Raw genomic sequence first — 23,515 nt, 5'->3', positions numbered from 1 at the left:
TACCCTGACATGAGACTTGGATTACAATAGCCTACAACAGCTGAGCACACTCTGATAATCTTGGTTTAGATACCTTGGGTGTGTGAGATTAAAGGTGTGTGAGATTAACGGTGTGTAACTTAAGAGTTTGATTTAGAAGTGTAGAGATCAGATTTAGAGACAAGACCTAAGGGCATGATTAAAGGTGTGACCAAAAGGCATGGCTTAGAAGTGAGACATATAAAAGGCAGAGGCAGACGGTAGAGAATCAGACACTTTAGAGAAAACAACTTGGAGTTAGTTATTAGACATTAGGCACTTGGCACTTGGAAGAAGAAACTTGGAACTTGGAGGCACTAGGGACTAGGAACTTAGGACTTGGGACTTGGAGACAGTTAGAGGAAGAGAGACTGAAGAATAAACGGGATTGAATCACACTCCGTCTGGTCTCCATTCCTTGCTACCGCCCTCACTCTCTCTCTTGCTGAACCCCGACCCACGGACTGGAGCGGCAGCTTGGGCCAGGATACAGTGGCCACCAAACTCGGGGCAGCCCGGGGCCTCAACATTTTGTTTGGGCCGCGACATTTTTTGGCCGCCTGAATGTGGGGTTAGTGCGGTTCTCAACAACCAATGACCCTGTCTTCCTGCCCCAAGGTTCATGCAAAAGTGTTAGGCTCAAAAGATTTTGTCTTTTCACTTGTGAGAAATAACTGCCGTTCTGTGGTTTTAACACAAAATGTGCTATTGTTCCGAATGAATTCTTATTACTCAGTTTCAAAAGATTTCAAAGACAGAATATGAAGTCTTCTTACACAGGACTGGAATTGTACCTTCCCACATACAAATACAACCTAAAATAGTAACCATTCTTATCACCATGCTCATGTTTCTACTGTATCAGAGTAATATAGTAATAGCAACGACAGCAGTAGGCCTGTATATCACCATGCTTCCTGCCATGGCAATAATGGACTAATCCTCTGAACCTGTAAGCTAGTCACAATTAAATATTTTCCTTTATCAGAGTTGTGGTTATGGAGTTTCTTCACAGCACTAGAAACCCTAACTAAGACATGGGGATATACACTGGAGCATAGTTGACCTCTTAGGAGTTCATACCTTAGGAAAAAAACTGATTCTCCCTCCCACAAAGCCTGTTAACTGTCAGTAGCTCCTCAGCTAGGGGTGAAGGGTTAAGTAAACTTTGTCTCCCTGCATGCTAGAACAGTGACTAGCTTGATCTTGTGCAGGCAGTCACAGCTGCTGTGGGTTCATGAGTGCAGAGGTCCTATCATGTCCTGTTTGTGTCTCTAGCCCTTCCCAACCTGTGGCTTTTGCAATCTTTCTGCCCTCTCTTCCCCAGTGGCTCCTGTACCTTCAGGATAGGGTTTGTGATACATGACCCATTTGTGGAGTAGAATGCTACCCCATACATACCCCATACATTCATTCACAGACACTTATTCTCCAAAATTTGACCAATTGTGAGTTTCTGAATTAACTGCTTTCTACTGCACAAAGAAACTTCTATGATGAGGGTTGAGAACTACACTAATCTATAGATGCAAATGGATGAAGTTAGATGCACATCATATAGATGTATGTAGTTAGATACTATGTCCACTTAGAAAATAGAAGTAGGTTCTCTGGTAGGACCTGTAAGTTCCCCAGCCACTGGCTCTTGATCCATTTTGGGCCTTAAATGCCAGAAGAAAGCAGGTGGTCATCCCAATGACACCTGTGACTAGTGTACCCATAGGCCTATCTTGCCACAAGAGTCATTATTGTAGCTCATGAGGTTCACATCAGTATGACTAGTGATGATTTTCTCCCTCAGCTGCCTGAGTAGCACCTTCTGCTACTGTGAAAACTAGCCATCAGGGAGGCAGCTTCCCATGCAGTAGCAACTTGATCTTTTCATGTCCTGTGACCAAAATGAATGGTGTCTTTAGGGACTTACCATCAAGTTCTGACGAGCAACCAAGAGCCATGACAATAGCCTGTATTGTTTTGAGTGTCTCTGGAACACCTCTGACCAACAACTCAAGGGGAGAAATTCAATATTGACCACTGGGCTTTTAATTTGGCCACCAATGGCTTCTGGATTCAACTTTAAAAAAAAAAAGTTAACATATTTATTTATTTGGTGTGTGTGTGTGTGTGTGTGTGTGTGTGTGTGTGTGTGTGTGCATGTGCTGTGGAGGTCAGAGGGCCACTTGCCAGTATTCTCCTTCAACCTTCTACATGTGGTTCCTGGTGACAAGTTCCTTTGTGGGCTAAGCTATTTTGTAAGCCTCCTGTGTGTTTGTTTTTGAGATGGGGTCTCTATGTTGCCCCAGCTTACCTCTTACTTCTGGACTAAAAAGATCCTCTGCTTCAGCCTCTCAAGTAGCTGGGGCTATAAGCATATGCTACTGGCTTCTCTAGGACCTTCTTCTTAACCAGACATCACAGAAGAAGTAACTCTGAAAATGGGTTCACCCAAAATTACTAGTGATCTCTATAATTGCCATTTATAGTGAATATCTAAAAATATTTGAAAATTTCAAACTAAGATGAAGAAATGCACTTATTATTATAAGAATTATAGAGATATTTCAAACTAAGATGAAGAAATGCACTTATTATAATAATTATAGAGATTGTTGGTTAGGAGAGTCTCCAAAGGCCTCTCACAGCTTGTACCTTTTGCTCTTTGGGTTGAGAGATGCTCTGGTGGGCAGAGCTGAGCAAGCTAAATGCAGGGTAGGGCTATAATGAGGATACCAAGGTTCACTTCCTTTGTTTTAGCTCTTATCCATGACAGAGTCTTTCCTTAGCCATATTCCAAACACATTAATTGCATTAGACCTAAACAAATGTTTCACAGCCCCAAACATTCCCATGTTTCGCCTAACTAATATGAAAAATTGTATTTATAATCTTACCTTACAATGATTTTTTTTCCCCTTGATAGCTAAGGTTAGACTTTTTCAGGAATGCTCAGGAATGAAGCCATAAAGTTGTTATTCAGTTAAACTGTTATCATGATGTGTGGTCAGAACAATAGATAGTTGCCCTGAGATGACATAAGGCATCACCCAAAGATCTGCTTCCTTTTGGACTTATTAAGATGGCCTAACAACATTTCAGCATTAGTACAGTGTGGTGGTTTAAATAAGAATAAGAATTCCCCCTCCCCACCATAGGCTCATGTATTTAAACATTTAGTCCCCAGGGAGTGGAACTGTTTTAAGGGATTAGAAGGATTAAGGGGTGTGGCATTGTTGGAAATCTGTCACCCTCAGTCTAGCTCTCAATGACAGCTCCACTGCCATGTCTGCCCCTTGTTCCCATGCTCCCTGCCATGACAATGGTGGACTAAACCTCTGAAACTCTAATCAAGTCCCCAACGAAATGTTTTCTTTTGTAAGAGTTAACCTTGGTCATGGTATCTCTCCACAGCAATAGAATGTAAGTAAGAAAGCAGGCACCCGGGGCTCCCACAGAGACCTACAGGGACCATGAGGTGCTAATCCAATCTTACCTAGGATGAAATGGTGATAAATTTCAAAGCCTGAGACTTTTTACAATTGAATTGAATTAACAAACCAGAAACAAGTTTTGGTTTTCACCAGCATCTGGGGAGTAGAACTCCCCACCACACCATTAAGCATTTCTTGGCAGTGGCTTACTGGCTGCTCCTGACAGCTCTTGGCAGAAGCTGTAAAGGAATAGTCCTCCTCTAACACCCTAGCAATTCACAGTTGATTTATAGCACTCTCTGGGAATGGTAGGTTCCAGTTCTAAGGGATGCCACAATGAAAGTTCACCAAATGAAGTGTTTAATTTTATCAACCGAAGAATAAGTACAAAGTTTTTCCTCCTTGTGGTTCCTTCAGGCAAAACAGCTTTCTGTTAGAGGCTTGGCTGCAGGAGCACTCCCCAGATCAGTCCTGTGATAGATGATGTACCATGTAAGTTGTTATAGAGGAAAACATCTGAGTAAAAGTAAATCTGTTGAGTTCACTACTCATGGGCTGACAGGCGTTTTTTAAAGAAACGTAACAAGTAAGCTCTAAAATATATCCCATGTAACAAGAATGAATTTCTTTTATTTTTAAGTTAATAGACTAATTTAGAGAGGATTTAGATACAGAAAGGGTGAGAATAAAGGGTGTTTTCCGTAGATTCCCTGGATGCCCCCACATCTCAATTCTCTTCACTGTTACCGTAATCTTGAGTTAGTACAGTACATTTGTTACAGTTGATGAACTAATATGAGTACTTCAATATTGCGATCAATAGTTCCACCTTAGAGCTCAGACTGTGTAGCAGGTGTTCTGAGTTTCAGCAAATGTATGAGAACATGCATCCACATCAAGGTACCACACAGTGCAGCTTTGCTGCCTTACACACCCTATGCTCGCCCACTCAACCCTCTCTTCTCCAGCCCCTGGCAGCTCCTGACTTTCCTTTCTCTCCATGGTGTTGTCTTTTTCAGAATGTGCCATATCCAGAATCATATGATATGCACCTTTCCAGACCAGCTCTCTCACTGAGCAACATGCATTTCGGGTTCATCCAACACTTTGTGGTTTCTTCTTCTTGTTTAGCTACACTTGAGATGCATATAACCCAGTTTTTGTTTTCATTTACCTACTTGAAGGTGTACTGGTTGTTTCAGATATTGGTGATTATGAATAGAGCAGATAGAAATATTTGTGTGTTTTTGTGTAGACAAATGTGCTTTAAATGTAATGCATGAGCGTGGCCGTTTGATCATTTTGTGAGATGTGCTTGATTTTGTGACATGCTCGAAGACTGTCTTTCAAAGTACCTGCACCACATCCCTTTCTGTGAGCGCTCAGTGAGCATGTTCAGCTTCTGCCCTAGCATCTGTTACCGTTTGTGCTCTGGACTTGAGCATTCTGAAGAGCCTCCACTGGGTTCTTAGCTGTATTACAGCTCAGATGCATTTCAGAGCATCTCAAACACACTATTTTCTCCTACCCACTGCAGCTTATAACTTTGTATTTGAGAGATGAGATTTAGGACCTTCATAAAACTGTAAGGTTGAATGGTGGAAGTTATTTTATTATGGGAATTTTTTTTGAGACAGAGCTTCATCTAGCTCAGTGTTCTAGCTTGCTTTCTGTTGCTGTGATTAAAATACTCTGGCCAGAATGTTTAGGAAGAATTTATTTGCCTTACACTTCTAGGTCACAATACATCACCGAGGAAGGCAGGGCACAAAGACAGGAAACACGGAGGAATCCTGTTTCTTAGTTTGATCTCTGACTTGCTCATGTGCAGTTAGCTTTCTTATATAGCTAACTTACCTGGAATGGAGCCCGTTGTCAGCTGGGCCCTCCTATACCAGTGAATAATCAAGACAATCTCTCACAGGCCAATCTACCTTAGGCAATTCCTCAATCAAGGATTTTCTTCTCGGGTGATCCTAGGCTGTATCATGTTGACAGTCAAAACTAAATAGGACACCTGTAGTAGGAATATTTTAATAAATCCTGATGCAGGGTTCTTTCCTGCCTTTGACCACTTATGTTCCATTTTAATATGCCTTATCCCGGATTAAACACACACACACACACACACACACACACACACACACACACACACACCCTTTATATTTAATATGCCTTATACAGTACAATAGCTGGGCAGCTGCCTAACCTCTATGCTGTTAGAATCCACTTCCTGCCGATTACTCTGAGTAACTACTTATTAATTTTTGTGTTCCATCTTGGCTGCTCTTAACTCCAATTAGTCAGCCGTCTGAGCCGTGATCTCCTGGCCCAGAGCCCAGGGTGTTCTTCTTGCTTCTCTATTCCATGGCAGCTCTTGTCTCTGTCCTGCACACTCTTCTAAGGCATGGTGACTCTCTCCCTCCTCTTCCTTCCTCCTGGTCCCAAGCCCAGGTAACCTAACCCCTGACTATGTCTCCTCTCCCCAGCTATTAGTTGCTGGAATCTTTATTTGCCAATCAGAATTAACTGGGGGCACTGTTCCTCAGTGCCTAGTGTGGAGTCTCATGCAAACAATTTTGGAGGACACAAATTAACATTAGAATACAAGCAGCATTAGGCCAAGCTCACTACAGATACCCAGCTATCTGAGGCTGGCCTTAAACTCATGGTCTTCCTACTTCATTCTCCCAAGTCCTGGGATTACAGACATGCACCACAGCACCCAGTTTATTATTATTGGAATTTAAAAGGTGTTTGTCAGCTATAAAGACAAAGCATTTATGTTTTAAGAAGATTTTATGAATATTAAAAAACTCAATCACTCTTAACCAATGTCTTCTGGTTATGAGTCCATCCTTTAAAAAGGTTAAATGATAGGTTATTTTGTTAATAATCATCTAACAAGGCTTTGGCATATTTGTAGTGAGATAAGCATAATATGAGTCCTTGTAGATACATAACAGCACCTGGTCTCTGTTCTCAAGAAATCTGGTCCTGTACTACCTGTTAGTCAATCTGCAGTCAAAGGGGCCACACCAAGGCTACTCTGCCATTTCGCAGGTTATCTCTTGGGTGCTCAGTGCCAGTTCTGTCAGTAGATGTCATTGCAGTGAACTCACCTAACCTGGTCAGGACACCTGCTTGATGAAATTTAGACATTTCCCTCTGCCTTTTGCTCCCTGTGCTGCTTGGTATACGTATCCAAATGGATTCATATAGATTTTTTCTTACTGACACAGATCCAGAACTGCCATGGACACAAAACCGTATTTATTTGAAAAGTTTAAGGAGACTAATTAAAATGTATCTGCAAAAGGAGTATGAATATTTATCAGTATTCTAATCTAATATAAGATATAGTTGGCAACTGGAGATTATAGCTGCATTGATTTGGAGGTTTGTTGAATTTTATAAACCAACCATTACTTATGTTTGATGATGTCTTTTCCTCTTTAAAACCTAACAATTAATTGAAAATTTTTAGTAACAGTGAAAGATTTAAATTTTAACCTTTATCACACATAGATTATTTTAGAGAACGTTTTATTCTGTCACAAGAAGAAATTGATGCAGGGAAAAACTGAACCAAAAATTAAGAGCTTTGCTTTAATTTTAAAGGGCTTTTATAGTCACTAAATAAAATTTTCTAATGCTCCAAAATTGTCATTACAAAATATCATATTCACAATGAGATCATATTTCAGTAAGAGTGAATTTTCTGAAACAAAAATTCAAGTAATGATTACACAGATAAAACCAGACTCAAGTGGATATAATATGTGTTTTCTCTAGTCTCAACACACCAATAAACTAATGAGCTATTCTCAGCTACCTCATGTTGAGGCTGAGAAAGTTTTTCTTGATCCTAAAGAGCTGTTGCTTTGGATATAGTCACTTGCTCTAGAAAGGGTAGCTCACTGCAGGCATCCACAGCCTTCACCAGTGCAGGCCCCTCTTCATACATCACTCTGGAGAAGTATTTGTTTTTAAATGCTCATCAGGTAACTGGGAGAATTGGAAAGCTATGGTTTGTGCTGGGAGGGTCAGCATGGGAGACTCACTTTATGAAGACAGTATTGTTTTACTCTGTGTTTGCAGTGTGGAGGGTGATACTTTGGGAAACTATCCAACACAACACTTGTTTTATTTTGATCAGGAGTCTCAGATGGTGGTGGCACATGCCTTTAATCCCAGAAATCAGGAGGCAGAGGCAGTGGGATCTCTGAGTTCAAGGCCACCCTGGTCTACAGAGTGAGTTCCAGGATGCTCAGGGCTACACAGAGAAACCATGTCTCCAAAAAACAAAACCAAATAAACACAAACAAAAAATTTTAATATGTAGTTCTAGCTGATCTAGAACTCACAGATCTCTGCTTGTCCTTGTCTCTCTAGTGTTGAGATTAAAGATGTGTGCACTACTCCCAACAAGGAATTTAATATAGAAGAAATTCAGGAGCCCATAGAAACATTTTTAATGTCTGAAAATTTGAATCATTAAGGTGTTGGCATTATATAGCTTGTGAATATCAGGAGTCATTGGAGAAAACCAGTCCTTTAGTACAGCAGGCAAACAAAGGATAAGGAGGCATGGATAGGGAAGGGAAAACCCTAAGGTCTTTGCACATCTGCTTTGTAATCTTTTCTGTAGACAGGAGGTGGCTACTGGGAAATTTTACTCAGAGTAATGATATGATTAGATTTGTGTTTAAAAATGATTAGTTTGCCTGCATTTCTGGAATGTTGATTAAAAGGGGAGACAATATAAAGGAAAATAATCTACTCACTATGGAAATTATCATGTGGTACACTGAGGGTCTGGCTTAAGGCAATAGACTACAATATAGATTAAAAGGCATTTTCCAGAGATACCTGGATGTGATCAGCTGAAAATGTATGGGAGGGATCTGCCCAGGGAGATAAAGGAACAGACCATCTCCTAGAGTTCTGGTTTGGATGGTTGGATGGTTCTGTCTTTAAACTCTTCAGTTATGTAGAAAGGACAGATTCAAACACAAGTCTCTAACAAGAATTAAGTTTTCACACAAGAGACTAAAGGCAGAACAGAGGAAAACAAGAGAAACATGTAGATAAAATCACCACCCTCTACATCTGATTCTTTCTCTCTGCCAAGGACGTGCTTCTTTGCTACTTCTCATTCAATTACTGAAGCAGGATGAGATTTGAGATCTTTCAGACCATGACCAATTCTTGCTTGGAGTACCTTTCTAGTGCTACAGTGGTTTCCTTGGGAATGAGACAGATGCAGAGTTGTTTACTTTGGTCTTGTTGCCTAGGCAGAAAAATTCTAGCCTCAGGCTTTCAGAAAAGAGGTAGGTACCACTCCTTTTTCTAAGTTGATTTTTCTCTGCTTAGAGATTTTCATTGCAATCTTAAACCAAGGTGTCCCAAGTTTATTTAAGAAGCCCATATCTAGGGCTGGAGAGATAGTTCAAAGGTTGAGAGCACTAATTGAGTCCCAGCACCCACACGATGGCACACAACAGTCTCTTACTTCAGTTCCTGGGGATCTGACACTCTCTTCTAGCCTCCTTGGGCACTGTATGCACATGTTGAGGACCCATGTACAGGCAGACAAGACACCCATACACAAAAAATAAAAATAAATACATTTAAAAAGACGTGCACATCTTCAATAACTTCTACAATTGTGACTGTAGTTACTAAATGTCTGTATTAAACCAGAAAGTTTTGAGGAGAAAGACCAAATCCCTGATTGTCTAATTAGAACAAGCTTTATTTTAGAGGTACACCTGGGGCTGTCTGTCTCACCTTAAGTTGGGATTTTAGAGACCAGCCCTAGATGTAAGGAAAACAAGATTTTTATAAAGCTCAGGGGTAGGAGGATTTGTCAGGCAAAAAAGAAGAGGTTGCAGGAGCAGAACATAAGCATAACATGTTAGTTAGAATGACCTCCTGAAACAAAGACACGATTGCCATTCCTGGAACAGGCAGTACAGAACCGTTTGTAGTTGGGTTATAAATGGGCCATAGCTCAGTCCTTGAGAAATAGAGGTTTAATCATAAACAGACATGAACCTAGTTTGTCTTTATCATAAGATGGTTTTTAAGCCAAAGATGGGGACAGGCTGGTTCCTAGTCTACTCTGCAGGAGGTTATGAGTGATTTCTTCTCATTTCCATGATACCTATGAGGCAGAAGTCAGTATCACTGTTGAGGTCTGCCCCCTACCCCCCAGCATAGCTGTAGCCATTTTGTTCCATGCCTGTTAGCTATTTCATATTGTGGCTGTAATATGCCCGCCGGTCATTGACACAGAAAAATAACTTGACTCAGAGCAGAGTCATGCTGAGACCACAACCCCCTGTTATGCTCTGTATGTTCTGAGGTTTGTTAATCTTAAGAAACTCCACAAAGCTTTATGTAGGACCCATCAAATTAAAGGTCAATATGAACTTTTATGTCTAAAATGACTTGAGTCAGAGCTAACCACTAGGCAGCACTTCCTGCACCTTCGTTTGAGCTCACTGTGGTTTTTTTGACAGGGAAGATGTTCAATGCTGTGGCTCAGCCTCTGTCTGAGCTACGGCTCTGATCAACGAACAAGTCTTAGTGTGTGTGGTCAGTAAACCATCCCTGTCTGACTGAGATAGGTGTTCATGTGGTTTGTGGGGTGATTCTTGAACCCCAACAATCACCACTTTAATGATGAAGTAGGAACTCCGTAAGCACAAGAATCTCTCCTCAGGTAAAGCTTTTATTAACTAATTAGTGAAAAGAGTGAGTTTTTGTAATTGTTTTACTTGACTCCAAACCCTTTGAAATTTCCATTCATCACCTAGAAAAATAAACAAATAATTACTGGAAATTTAAAATATAACAAAAGGGGAAGCAACATGATATAATGAAGTCTGTATTTCCTTCATTTATCTTCAATGGCTAATTTGTTCAATCTCATTCCCTTTTTACTGGCTTATTACTTCTTTAATATTTCCTTCTTCTATTTTGCTGTAGAACATAGATATGATTTCAAATTATTTCATTTGAAAAAATATATGTAGTTTTGAAAGGTAAATATTCTAGACAAACAAAAATATTTGACATAGTTGGCATCCTAGTTTCATTTATTTTATTGTTATAAAAACCCTGATCCAAAGAAGGCCTCGAGTGATGGCTTATCTGTTTAGAGTGCTTACTGTTCCTCTGAAGGGCTTGGGTTCAATTCCTAGCACCCACATGGTGGCTCACAACCACCAACAACTTCAGTTCCAGAGATCCTAACACCCTCTCTTGACCTCCTATGGTACGAGGCATGCACGCAGTGCACATACACACACATAGGCAAACCACTCATGCATATGTGGTTCAGGACCCCTTGCCTAGGGAATGATGTTCCCTACAGTGGGCTGGGGTTTCCATATCAATTAACTTTGTTGAGACAGTCCCCTATAGACATGCCCACAGGCCAACCCAGTATAGACAGTCCCTCACTGAGACTCTTTTTCCAGCTGATTTCTGAGTTATATCAAATTGAAAGTTAAAGCTAGCCATTACAGTTGGGTATTAAAGTGTTTCTCCTGTGTCTCTTCCATTTAAACCTTGGTACCCAGTGTTCAGAAGTAGGCTTTTGGGAAATGACTGGCTAATGGAGGGTCTGACTCCATTATTGGCTGATTCATAAGTTGATGAAAAGTGATGAAATTAGGTAGAACCTGGTTGGAGAAAGCAGGATATTTAAGAGTATGTCTTTGAAATGTGTATTTTTCCCTTCTGTCTGTCTCTTTTCTGCTTTCCTTGGGAAGTTCATGCTCTCTATGTCTTAAGATTCTACCTCACCACAGATCTACAAGCAACATAGGCTGAAACCTCTGAAACTCTTACTAAATTAAAACATATCTTTCTCCCTTAAGCTATCAGGTCATCTTGTTACTTCATTTTAACATTCTTACACAGCGACTGACTATAATACTATTATTGCAACCTAAGAAGTAGGCTATACATTTCTTAACATTCCATCCACACTCATATTTTACTTTCTTTATCTGTTATGTTTATATGTGCTTCATTATATTTACTTATGTATACACGTATGTGCATGTGAGCATGTGTTCATGTGTGTACATGGAGACCAGATAACAGCCTTTGGTATCATGCCTCAGGGGTCATTGACCTTGTTTTTCAGACAGGGTCTCTCATTGGTTGGAAACTCTTCAAGAAGGCTAGGCTGGCTGAATACCAAACCCTAGGGACCATCTGTCTCTGCCTCCCCAGCTCTTGGATTACAAGCATATAACACCACACCTGGTTTTGTTTTTTAATGTAGATTCTAGGGTTTGAAATGAAGTCCTTGTGTTTGCACAAGCTATTTTTCCCAACCTCTTAAACATTATTTTATTCAGTTTGTTGGTTGAATAAGGATGAGTGGAATCAATTTTCTTTCTTTCTGTTTTACTTTTGCTGGTTGTTTAACTTACTTGAAAATTGTATTTTGGTTTATCTTAGACTGTATAAGCTGGGAATTAAGCTTGAGAAGAAAACTGTAGCTGTATTTTATGTGTTGGTAACTGTGTCTCTATATTCTCTGAATGTCCTTTGTCAGTTAAACATTTCTGATGCTGCATTTACATTTTTTCTATTATATTAGAAAACCAGAAATTGGCACACACATGTACTAACAAAAGACCTGGGATTCATTATAATATAGTTTCCATGCTTACATTGAAGTCCTGACCTCCTCCCTTTCTAAGAAAATCATGGGAAAAAATATCCTAGTCTGTCTGTCATAATGTAGGGAAGGAAAAATGACCACCTTCCCTCATAAATATTCTGTACATGTCATGAATATTCACAACAACATCTTAAAAATCCACCATACAGAATCCCGAGGGCCACTGACTGCCCCCTTTGGGTCTACCTGCTGCAGTTTCTCTCTCCACAGTGTACATCCTTTGCACTGCTAAGTAAATTCCACCTAAACAGTGTGTGTCTCTTAGCTGAGCTCTCTCCTTTGAGAAGACAAGAAGGAGGAAAATGCTTCACTGGTAACATCTATAATTACACTCAGGGCCACAGGAGCTAGGGACACTTCAGTAACAAATTGTAGATAAACTAACAAATCACTATGTGACCTGGGCACCATGGCAGGAGTCAATCTCAATGCCATACCTTAAAAAAACCAAGCCAGATTATCTGGGGTGCTATAAGAAAGTAAGCTCACAGTCCATAATGAGCAAGCCAGTAAGCAGCACCCTTCCATGGCCTCTGCATCAGCTCCTATCTTGAAGTTCCTGTCCTGACTGCTTTTCATGCTGAACTGTTGTTATATTAAAGTGTGAGTGAAATAAAGTCTCTCATTTCCAAAACAAACAAACAAACAAACAAACAAACAAAAAACCAAAAAAAAAACCCAAGCCAATGTAGTAAGAGCTGATGGCATCTGTAGTCAGAAATTCTATTGGAGAATTATGGGTCAAGTCTCATGCCTACACTGGGTGACCCTGGGCAAGTTGCTTAATGTTTCTGAGCATTAGCATACTAAATTACAAAATATTAAGCACTGAGCTGCTGTAAGGCATGAGTGTGTTTCTGCACTCTACATTTTCAGCTAGTCTCTTCCTCCAACCTCAGTTTTATGTGATGAGATATAGTGGATTTCCTTTTCTAGGTCCTTTAGGATGCTTTTGGAGATCAAATTTGGAGGTAGCAGGACAATACATGAGAGAAAAATGCAGCATGTTGGACAGCTTGCTCTATTCTTTGACCCATTAGAAAAGCCTGTGCTAGCTGAGAAGGCCAAGTATGTTGGCACACACCTGTGACCACACACTTGGGAAGCTGAGGGAGGAAGGTCTAATTAATGTACAAGGTCAGCTTGGAATTCATAGCAAGACCTGTTTCAAAATCTAAAAAAAAAAAAAAAAAAAAAAAAAAAAATTGTCCAGGACTGTCAACGTAGCTCTATCAGAGGAGGAGCATTTGCCTGACATGAGCAAGACCCTGGGTTTGATTCCTAGCATTAGCAAGAAAACAGAACAGCAAACAAAACAAATCAAACCCTAGCCACAATGATAGAAAACCTTGTCAATATGGAACCTAAAAACATTTTTTTTTCTGAATTTTTATTTGTGGGTAGATCCAGGGCTTCCTGGGTGGGATTGATTATCAGTCAGCTTCCACAGACAGCTCTGGGTTTTCCTGCCACATTTGAAATAAGCCTTCCTTTTGTAGCAGGGGATGGAATGAAGCTTATTAGTGTCAGAAATTGAGATTTTTTTTTTTAAAGTGCTTTGGGAAGCGCTGGGTGTTGAGTATCCAAGGACAGAAAAGGGAAGCTGGGGTCTTTTGTTCCAACCTAAGACAGGCACGGTTTCCATAAGTTTTCCCAGCCTTCCCTTTTGAAAAAATAATTAAAAAGGGGGACCTGTTGGGAGCCGACTTTTAGCAGAAAGTGGCTAGAAAGCAGCTATCCACGCCATACATGCCTGCAAGGCGCATGTGGTATCTATGCCTGCAAGGCGTGCGGTGCACATGCTATCCATGCCTGTAAGGCTTATGTCATATCTACACGCCTACAAGGCACGTGGCAAAAGTGTATAAATACCCCAGGTTTCCCTTCAATAAATGAGACTTGATCAGAACCTCTGTCTTGTCTCCATTCTGTGCGTCTCTTTTGGACCTACATTCACTAGCCCAATGCCTTCCACGTTTGTAACGTGGGCAGAGCCCAGGCTGTTTTCTGGGCTGTCTCTGGGTTAACTCATTTTCTGCTTTGCAATCTCTTGCAAAGTGTCTAGGCCTGCCACATTTAAAACAGGCCTTTTTATCTCTTCTTGCCAAAAATTCTCTTACTGATTGTCCTTGCATGGCAGCTGCCATAGCTAAGCCCTGTTGGTAGGAGGGACCTATGTCAGAACAGAGTCTGATATACTCTGTAAGATCTGTCTTTTTCCTGTAGGGTCTAATGGCCGCTTGGCAGGCAGAATTGGCATTTTCATATGCAAGTTTTTTCACATAGTCTACACCTGCCTCTGCATTACCAAAAATCCTCCCTGCTGTTTTCATTAATTGATGAACAAAGTCAGAAAATCGTTCATCAGGCCCTTGCCTGACTGTTGTTAAAGATGCACCAGGGTCTCCCTTTACCAGGAGTTTACGCCAAGCCTTCATGGCTGCATTTTGAATTTGAGCATATAAACCTGGGTCATATTGCATCTGGTTATCACTAGAAGCAAATTGTCCTTCTCCTACTAAGGCATCAAAGGACCAACCATTGCCTGCCTGAATGTTTCTCCTAGCTGTCTCTTTACAATTCTCATGATACTGATTTCCAAATAAGATAGTCTCCACCACTAAGAACTGCTCTCACTAACGTATTCCAATCACTAGGAGTCAGCCACTTCTCTGCTACAAACTCTAAAATTGCAAGAGTAAAGGGAGCGGTGGCACCGTATTGAGATAGGGCATTTTTTAATTCTTTAATAATTTGAAAATTAAACCCCGTGTGATGTCTCCAAGCAACCCCTTGAGCATCTCTGGTCTCTGATACAGGGAAAGCCTTAGCGTCTTCCTCCTCTGGCTGATCTGTAGCTGAACTAAGGCTAGAGGATGGGGACTGCCTTTGGACATTGAGTTGAGGAATGTGAAATTCTAGGGGATTTTTGCAGTTGGCCTCTTGAGACCTCTTCCCTGTCCTTAATTTTTGTAGCTGATTAATTAAGTCCTGATACTCTTTTTCTAACTCTATTTGTTGTTTAAGAAAAGAAATTTTATCCTGTAACTCCTTTCTGGGATCTACAACCACTGTCTCCACAATGGGAGCCTCTGGAAGTGGAGGTGCACTGGGAGAGGGGCTTTCATGGTCATAATATTTAACAGCCTCTTCCTCTAGGTCGGCACAATCTAGCACTGACAAATTGTCATCAACCTTTGGTTGTTTCTTGGATTCTAATTTTGGATATATATGTTTCTTTTTATTTTGAACATGAAAGACAGCATTCAAACAATGAAACAAAAGCAGGCAATTAACACACATGAGCAGCAAACAACAAAACAAAAACAGCGAGTTAAGTTCAGGCTGACTTATTTCTTGCCCCATTTTCATTATACTTTTCTCGACACAGCAGATTCCTGCAGCAATCCGCAGATCCTTCTAACGTCCTACCTGGGTCTCTCGTTCCTAACGTCCTAATGTTCTCCTAATGTCCCTCAATAGGTCTCTCATTCCCTCTGCCTCTCATTGAGTGCCAAAAAAGCTTGCTCCACTCTGCCTGGCTAGAGACAAAAGACTTAACAATGCCTGAATAGTTACTATAACAAAAATGTTGTGACCTGCTCTGCTCTGCCTGGCTTGGCCTCCCAAGTGCTGGGATTAAAGGCGTGCACCACCACCGCTCAGTCCAAACTGCGGCTCCGGTCTTCGGGTCAGGGTCTAGAGAGAGAGAGAGAGAGAGAAAGTGGAGATAAGGGGAAGAGACGCACAGAATGGAGACAAGACAGAGGTTCTGATCAAGTCTCATTTATTGAAGGGAAATCTGGGATATTTATACACTTTTGCCACGTGCCTTGTAGGCGTGTGGATATGACATAAGCCTTACAGGCATGGATAGCATGTGCACCGTGCACCTTGCAGGCATGTATGGCATGGATAGCTGCTTTCTAGCCACTTTCTGCTAAAAGTCGGCTCCCAATAGCTGGGTCCTGATGGTGACAGAGAAGAAACAGGATCTAGGCAGGTTTGAGACTTTTCCTCATGGATTTAGCCCTGATGTCTCTGCTTTGCTCCATATATTTAGTTTATTAAGTTAATTATATATATGTAGAAAAATAACAAAGAGCTATGATACCCATACATATACACATATGCACACACAGAGCAAACATTTGTTTGCTAAGGAAGAACAGGCAGCAAGGCCCGTGAGCTTGCCTGTAATTTGACTTCCTGTTACTAGAAATATTCATATCTTTCCAGTGAGGTTAAAAATATAGTATTCACTTGTGGTCAGTAAAATCTATGCAGTGCAGTCACCCAGGAAGTCTTGAAAAACAAAACAAAACAAAACAAAACACTGGTGTCCTTGGCCTTCAGCCCATGGAATTTCAAGGTCCTGGGTATTAAGCCAACATTAGCTCTAGTAATCAATCATGCAACAGTTAGAATAATTATACATTATAATTATATAAAGAAGAGACAAACCAAATTTTTATTATTTTGTGTTTTCTCAATGAACCAGAAATGCAATAATATACATTCAGTGTCATGATTGGTAGAGCATCTCAATTACAATAAAGAACATTTTATAGAGTTGTTCTCTAGGTGGATGGCAAATATTTGCTTCAAAAGCTGTCTGCAAGGGCCTTTGATCACTGTCTCGTAAAACACAAAACCATAAACATCCATAGTGCTCAAAAAGAAAGCATCAAATAACTTCAGACTCTATTTATTATAAACTTTCTCCAAAATGCCTGTTAGTCTTCAAGAAGACAAAAATTAAACAGCCTACCACCAACTGTAACAATAAAACTCAAAGCAAACCTAGGGACTTCTTCCTCCCAAGAGTTCAAAGTGGATGCTTCCTAATTCTGTCATTTCTCACTATTAAAGATCGTAATAGATCCAGAAAAAAAAAAAAAAAAAAGATGTCCTAAACAGTTCTTCAAAAGCCACGGGGTGAATCATGATGAATGCAGTTCACACTTTGCTGAGTTTAGAGGTGAAAACCTTCCTCCTTGATATGGCTGCTCAGAGTGAGCAGCATTCAGGTAAACCACGGCCTTTGTCCCGCTCTTGTGGATCAGCACATCCGATCCAAGAGGGCAAAGGTACAGAAGGGGTGGGGAGAGGTTGGGATGTTCCCGGATGAAGACACTGGGATGAAATGGTTGATAAGGGATAGATAGATTCAGGGAGAAGGATGAGAGCTTCCAGAGTTGTCTTTGTCTGGATGAAGTCTTCTGTCTGGGTTTCTAGGTCTGGAAAAGGCCACAGCCAGTTTTGTTTTGTTTTGTTTTTTCCTATTTCTGGTTGTACTTTTACAAGGTCACTTACGAATGGAAATATTTAATTGGGGAAATAAATAAAACTTCTAAAACATTCCCCCTTCACTCAACAGATAATATTCTCCACAGGGCATCAGGCAGGGGGAAAATAAGCAGCAACAGAGTGTCTGTTATAGTAAGGCATTGTGGGAAACACCATTATGTCATCCTTTAATCTTCCTTTACATGTTTTAACTGTTACAGACACCATGCACGATATTATTTCACAGATTAAAGACTAATGTTGCAGAGGAACTAGTTAACATGTCCAAAATCATGCACAGTGATTAATTCAAGATTCAAATATAGCCTAAAATCAAAGTCTATATCCTGGTCATTATTCTTTTGCCACATGACAAAAGGCTTAGTAAGCTGAGTCACGGGATGTGGAGAGCTGTGAAGTCAGTTTGATGTGGACCGTGGGAAAGTGGGGTGCAGAGCAGAGTGTCTGAGAGTAGCAACGATTACTCAGACCTGAATGCGTTACCTGCTCCCTAGGGCTAATCCATGTATTGAATGGTATCGTAAAAAGTAAAATCTTGCTGACTCATGTGCTGACAAGTACAAAATAAATGCTGTCTACAATTGAGGGTTTTATCTAATATAAATGCTACATGAGAATAAAATCTGAGAGTCCATTTCAGCTCCCAAAATTAAAATAAAATAAGAAACAAACAGAATGCTTTGGGAATTGCTGGCATGGCTGTGCTGAGTTAAAGGTAAACTTCTTGGGTCTCTCTGGCTCTAGCAGGCTCCCATAGTCTTTTTTATATTCTCTCTTTTCCCTCCCTTCCTCTCTCTCTCTCTCTCTCTCTCTCTCTCTCTCTCTCTCTCTTTCTTTCTTTCCTTCTTTAATTTCTGGAGACAGGTTTCTCTGTGTATTCTTGCCTGTCCTGGAACTCATTCTGTAGACCAAGCTGGCCTTGAATTCCACCTGCTCTGCCTCCTGAGTACTGGGTTTGGTGATTTTTTTTTTTTTTTTTCTGCTTGAGAAAAAGTGTTCAGCGAATTTTGCCAATTTTAAGCCCTTTGATTGCAAACTGGTACAACCATTCTGTCAGTTCCTCAGAAAATTAGAAACAGTTCTATCTGAAGATGCAGCTATACCACTCCTAGGCATATACCCAAAAGATGTTCCACCATATCACAAGGACACATGCTCTACTATGTTCATAAGCAGCCTTATTTATAATAGCCAGAAGCTGGAAAGAATCCAGATGTTCCTCAGTGGAGGAATGGATACAGAAAATGTGGTGGTACATTTACACAATGGAGGACTACTCAGCTATTAAAAATGAGGACATCACAAATTTTGCAGGCAAATGGATAGAACCAGAAAATATCATCTTGAATGATGTAACCCAGACCCAAAAGAACATACATAGTATATACTCACTGATAAGTGGATATTTGTCAAAAAGTTCAGAACACCCACGATACAACTCACAGACCATGTAAAGCTTAACAAGAAAGAAGGTCCAAGTGCAGATGCTTTAATCCCACTTAGAAGGGGGAACAAAATAATCATGAGAGGTAGAGGGAGGGAGGAATCTGGGTGGGAGAGGAGAAGGTGAGTGAAAAAAGGGGGCAGGATCAGGTATGTCAGGAGACAGAAGAAAAGCTCAGAGGGTCAGGAGAACGAATAGTTATATGTAGGAGTGGGGGTGGGGAACAGAGGAAATCTCTAGAAAGTGCTAGACACCAGAGATGTGGGAGGCTCTCAGGACCCAACAGGGATGACATTAGTCAAAATGCCCAACAGCGGGGAGATAGAACCTGAAGAGACCACCTTCAGTTAGAGATAGATAGGGCCACCCACCCATCTCAAAATTTTTAACCCAGAATTGTCCCTGTCTAAGGAAATGAAGGGACAAAAAATGGAACAGAGATGGAAGGAATGAACATCCAGAGACTGCCCTATCTTGGGATCCATCCCACGCACAGACACCAAACCCTAACACTATTACTGATGCCAAGATGTGCTTGCAGACAGGAGCCTGGCATGTCTGTCCTCTGAGAGGATCTGACAGCACCTGACTGAGACAGATGCAGATACTTACAGCCAACCATTGGACTGAACTGGGGATCCCTATGGAAAAGTTAGGGGAAGGACTGAAGGAGCTGAAGGGGATTGCGACTCCATAGGAAGAACAACAGTATCAACTAACAGGACCCCTCAGAGCCTGGGGGACTAAGCCACTAACCAAAGAGCATACATGGGCTGGTCCATGGCCCCTGCTACATATGTGGCAGAGGACTTCCTTGTTTGGCCTCAGTGGGAGGGGATGCATTTTGTCCTGTGGAGGCTTGATGCCCAGAGAAGGGGGATGCTATCAGGGTGAGGTGGGAGTGGGTGGGTGAGCACCCTCTTAGAGGTGAAGGGGAGGGGGATGGGGTGAGAGTTATGGAGGGGGGACCAGGAAGGAGGACAACATTTGAAATGTAAATCAATCAATCAATCAAATCAATCAATCAATCAATCAATATGAAGTCTCATAGGCAGGGAATATGGCTGGGTTGGAAGAGTGCTTGCTAGGAATGGTCCAGGACCTGGGTTTGACATGAGCGTTTTTCACTTTAAATTAAGTCTCCTGAGAAGGGCACATTACCATTTAGAGGACAGATTATAATTCAGTGGCTGCTTGCTCCCCATTGCTCAAAATAAAACAGCAAGCAGGATGAGCATAGCTCAGTTGGTAGGCTGCCCGTTTAGCATGCACAAGACCCCAGGTTTGATCCTAGTGCTGCATAAAGGTCTGTTTTTAATAAGGTCTTACTCTGGATGTATGTAGCCCAGGGATAGCTAGGAACTCACCATCAGGATGCCTATTTCTTTACTGGAGGATGTACTCTGTCCTGCAGTGGTTGGCCAGTGCACAGTACTGTTCTAGAGTTTGCTGGTGGCCCCCTTACAGTGTGAAGCTGCTGCTATTGATGCTACAGCAGAGATGGATAGAGCCTGCGTGTTTTATAACATTAATAGTTCTGCATTGGATGAAAGCTTCATTATCTTGAAAACTGTGCAAGGATCCTTGTCATCTGAATAGTTCAAACAAGAACTTCAGTGATTTAGGCCAAATGTAACTGATTAAAGTTAGATAAATTACTAAGACTCAACCGAAGGAAGAGACATATATTCAAAATAAGTATTATTTTAATATAACATCAGCCTTTTTTCTTGAGATAATTGGCAACTTCATTTTTCACTAATGAGCTAATGCATGTATGAACACAGGTCTATTTCTGTGCTGTAAATTACAAAAAGTACTCTATAAAGGCAGGGCCCTGTTCTTAATGCTTCCTTGATATGCTGTGGGTAGGAAAAACAAGTCTCTTTCAAAAGATTCAGTGTGATTAGTTAGATGTCAGCGAGAAACTTAGCCCAGTACATTACTAAATTAGGAAACACTTGAAATTCTCAGACAAGATCCAACCCTTCCAAGGAAGTCGACTTGCATTGTGCCAGCTACTGCCAGTTTATTAGCACAACTCTTCTGTTGTATGAGTCCAAGTAGGATTAGAAGTGAAAGAGACTCACCCAGTTCCTGGTCTTTCTATATTGTTAACTGTAAGCACATGTGTCTATGGCAAGAATAGTAAAAGGAATGAGGGCAGTCACATAATGTGTTAGATCTGCCTTCTATTCTGGAACCAACACTAGGCTGACCAGAATATAGTCACTTCTTGTAGAAACTTGCCATTCATCATTTATGACTATGAGCAAACATTTTTTCCCCTTGATTCTGGTGCATTGTCATGTAAGGCTTCTCTGTGTGAAAGGTCACTTTGTTGTATTGTCAGTGTTTGGATCTCTCTGAAAACTCTAGATTACCGAGCCTTTAAGTCATTAACAAGGAGCTCAGTACGTTTGAAGTTTTTCTATTTCTTCTAAGCTAAAGCCCACGATGAGTAGGGGCAATCATGTTCACTGAGCCATTACTCCTTCTCAGGCACTGGATTAAGTATTTCACAGTGTTTATATTTAGTTCAGTCATATTTCATTCATCCGATTTATTACAGTTGTTCTTTGTGATGTCTTCTGCTACAGTGTCCACTAGACGGAAAGGAGATGTCTGATTGGGACTCTAGGTCATGAGTCATTTTGCCAGAGAGACAGACAGTAGAGAGGCTAGAAATCACATGCTTTCGGGTTTCTGCTTCTGGTGGTTACATATTGTAACTTTGTAGTGAAAACCGGTGTTGTTTGAAAAGTATGCAAGAGTTCAACCTTTTTTTTTTTTTTGCTTTTCGAGACAGGGTTTCTCTGTATAGCCCTGGCTGTCCTGAAACTCACTCTGTAGACCAGGTTGGCCTCGAACTCAGAAATCTGCCTGCCTCTGCCTCCCAAGTGCCCGTATTAAAGGCCTGCGCCACCACTACCCGGCAAGAGTTCAACCTTTAAGGAAGATTTTGGAGGTGGCTAAGAGATGGCTCATTTGGCTAAGGGACCTGCAGCCAGGCCTGACAAACAGTCTGATTCCCAGAACTCACATGGTGGAGAGAGAAAACATTGTCTTCTGTTATCCTCTGAGTGCAATGGTACAGGCCTCAACCCACAGATTAATAGATAGACATGGGGAAAAAGAAACACATTTGTTTGTTTGAAGACAAGACTACATGTAGCTCAGACTGGCACTGTGCTCCCTATGTAACTGAGGAACTAGCCTTGAACTTCGGATCTTTGTTTCACCCTTTCCAGTGCTGGGATTATAGGCATGTGACATCACAGCCAGTATAAGGAAGATTCTTTACTACTGGATTCTCAGTGCCTTTAACAGGCTTTGGGACTATCCAAGAGTCATAATTAATACTATTTCTCAAACCTGACCAGAGGAGAGATCTCCTCACCAGAATCCCCATAGAGGCAGTCAGGCTACTGGGGTACCAAGGCACAAACAAAAGATTTTTTTTAATTTATTTTTTAAATGTAGGTATATGGTATAGAGGAAGGCAAAGTATGCTTGAAGCTAAGTATTAGTCCGTAGCCCAAGCCAGCCTGGAACTCTCTGGGTAGCTCAAACTGGCCGCAGACTTGCAATAATCCCCTTGCCTCAGCCTCTGAAGACCCTAGATTACAGGCATGAATCATGATGTCTGGTGTTGCGGTAATTATTTAAAACGGCAGCATTCAACCTGGCTTTTCTCAATCAGCCGCCATGTTCCCGACTAGCCTAGGCCTGTGGCCACAAGCAGACCAGAGACACCAGCCCTGGCACCCACGTGGGAGATGGCTCTGCCAATCTTCCATGCTGTCTCCACAAGGCTGGGCTATGCCCAGACCATCCCACCATCCTATCCATGTGGGCCCGGTAGGAATGAGACTCTAATGCTTAGATTATCCAAAGGCTTTATATATTTGGTAATGCTCAATAACAAGATGTCCACACAGAGGTGTAACCCAATACCCAACCTAGATATACCAACTACCTTTGACTGCTAGAGACAGGCACACGTCCGCTTCCATGTTTCTCTTCTCTTCTCTTCTCTTCTCTTCTCTTCTCTTCTCTTCTCTTCTCTTCTCTTCTCTTCTCTTCTCTCTTCTCTTCTCCTCTCTTCTCTCTCTCTCACATCCTCTCACCCTAGCTCCTCCTCTTCCTTCTCCCCTTCCTCTCCTTACTCCTCCTCTTCCTCTCCTTGCTCCTCCTCTTCCTCTCCTTACTCCTCCCACCTTAGCTCCTCCCAACAAATGGGAAAATTTCCGGCTACAGTCTGGCTCTGATAGTTTTCCTTTTGCCATTTCGCCTTTTCCTTTCAAGTCCTTTAAGGCTCTGAAAGCTTCCAGTTTTTGTCCCCAGATCACCAACTCTCCACCAACCTTCTGCAAATTCAGCATTTCTAGTTTCAAATATCACAGGAGTTTCTGGTCAGATCTGGGATATGTGTGATTGGCATTTAGCTTCTCAAATCCCTCAGTTCCCAGATGATTAAGGTCCCTCCATCTGCAGTCGGGGCTGGGAGGGGGTGAGGAGAAGAATAAGGAAGGCTGGGACCAGAAATGGAAAATGTAAATTTCAGCAGAGAAATGAAAACTTGGCACAGCCCTTCTGAAAACC

The 23,515-nt window shown here is 41.3% G+C and overlaps 1 protein-coding gene and 1 long non-coding RNA gene across 2 annotated transcripts in view; one reads left to right on the top strand and one right to left on the bottom strand.

Moving 5' to 3' along the window:
- The window catches only part of Hycc1 (hyccin PI4KA lipid kinase complex subunit 1), a 156,499-nt gene that overhangs the window by 16,808 nt on the left and 116,176 nt on the right, over positions 1-23,515 (top strand). The window lies entirely within an intron of this gene.
- Positions 3,825-23,050, bottom strand: LOC143434492 (uncharacterized). Its single transcript, XR_013103963.1, has 3 exons — positions 22,890-23,050; positions 15,756-15,855; positions 3,825-3,917 (listed from the first exon to the last, which is right to left on the bottom strand). It is a non-coding gene; the product is annotated as an uncharacterized LOC143434492 (long non-coding RNA).

The sequence above is a fragment of the Arvicanthis niloticus genome, chromosome 15, assembly GCF_011762505.2.
Source record: "Arvicanthis niloticus isolate mArvNil1 chromosome 15, mArvNil1.pat.X, whole genome shotgun sequence".
NCBI lineage: Eukaryota > Metazoa > Chordata > Mammalia > Rodentia > Muridae > Arvicanthis > Arvicanthis niloticus.
This window is presented reverse-complemented; position numbering and strand designations above follow the sequence as displayed.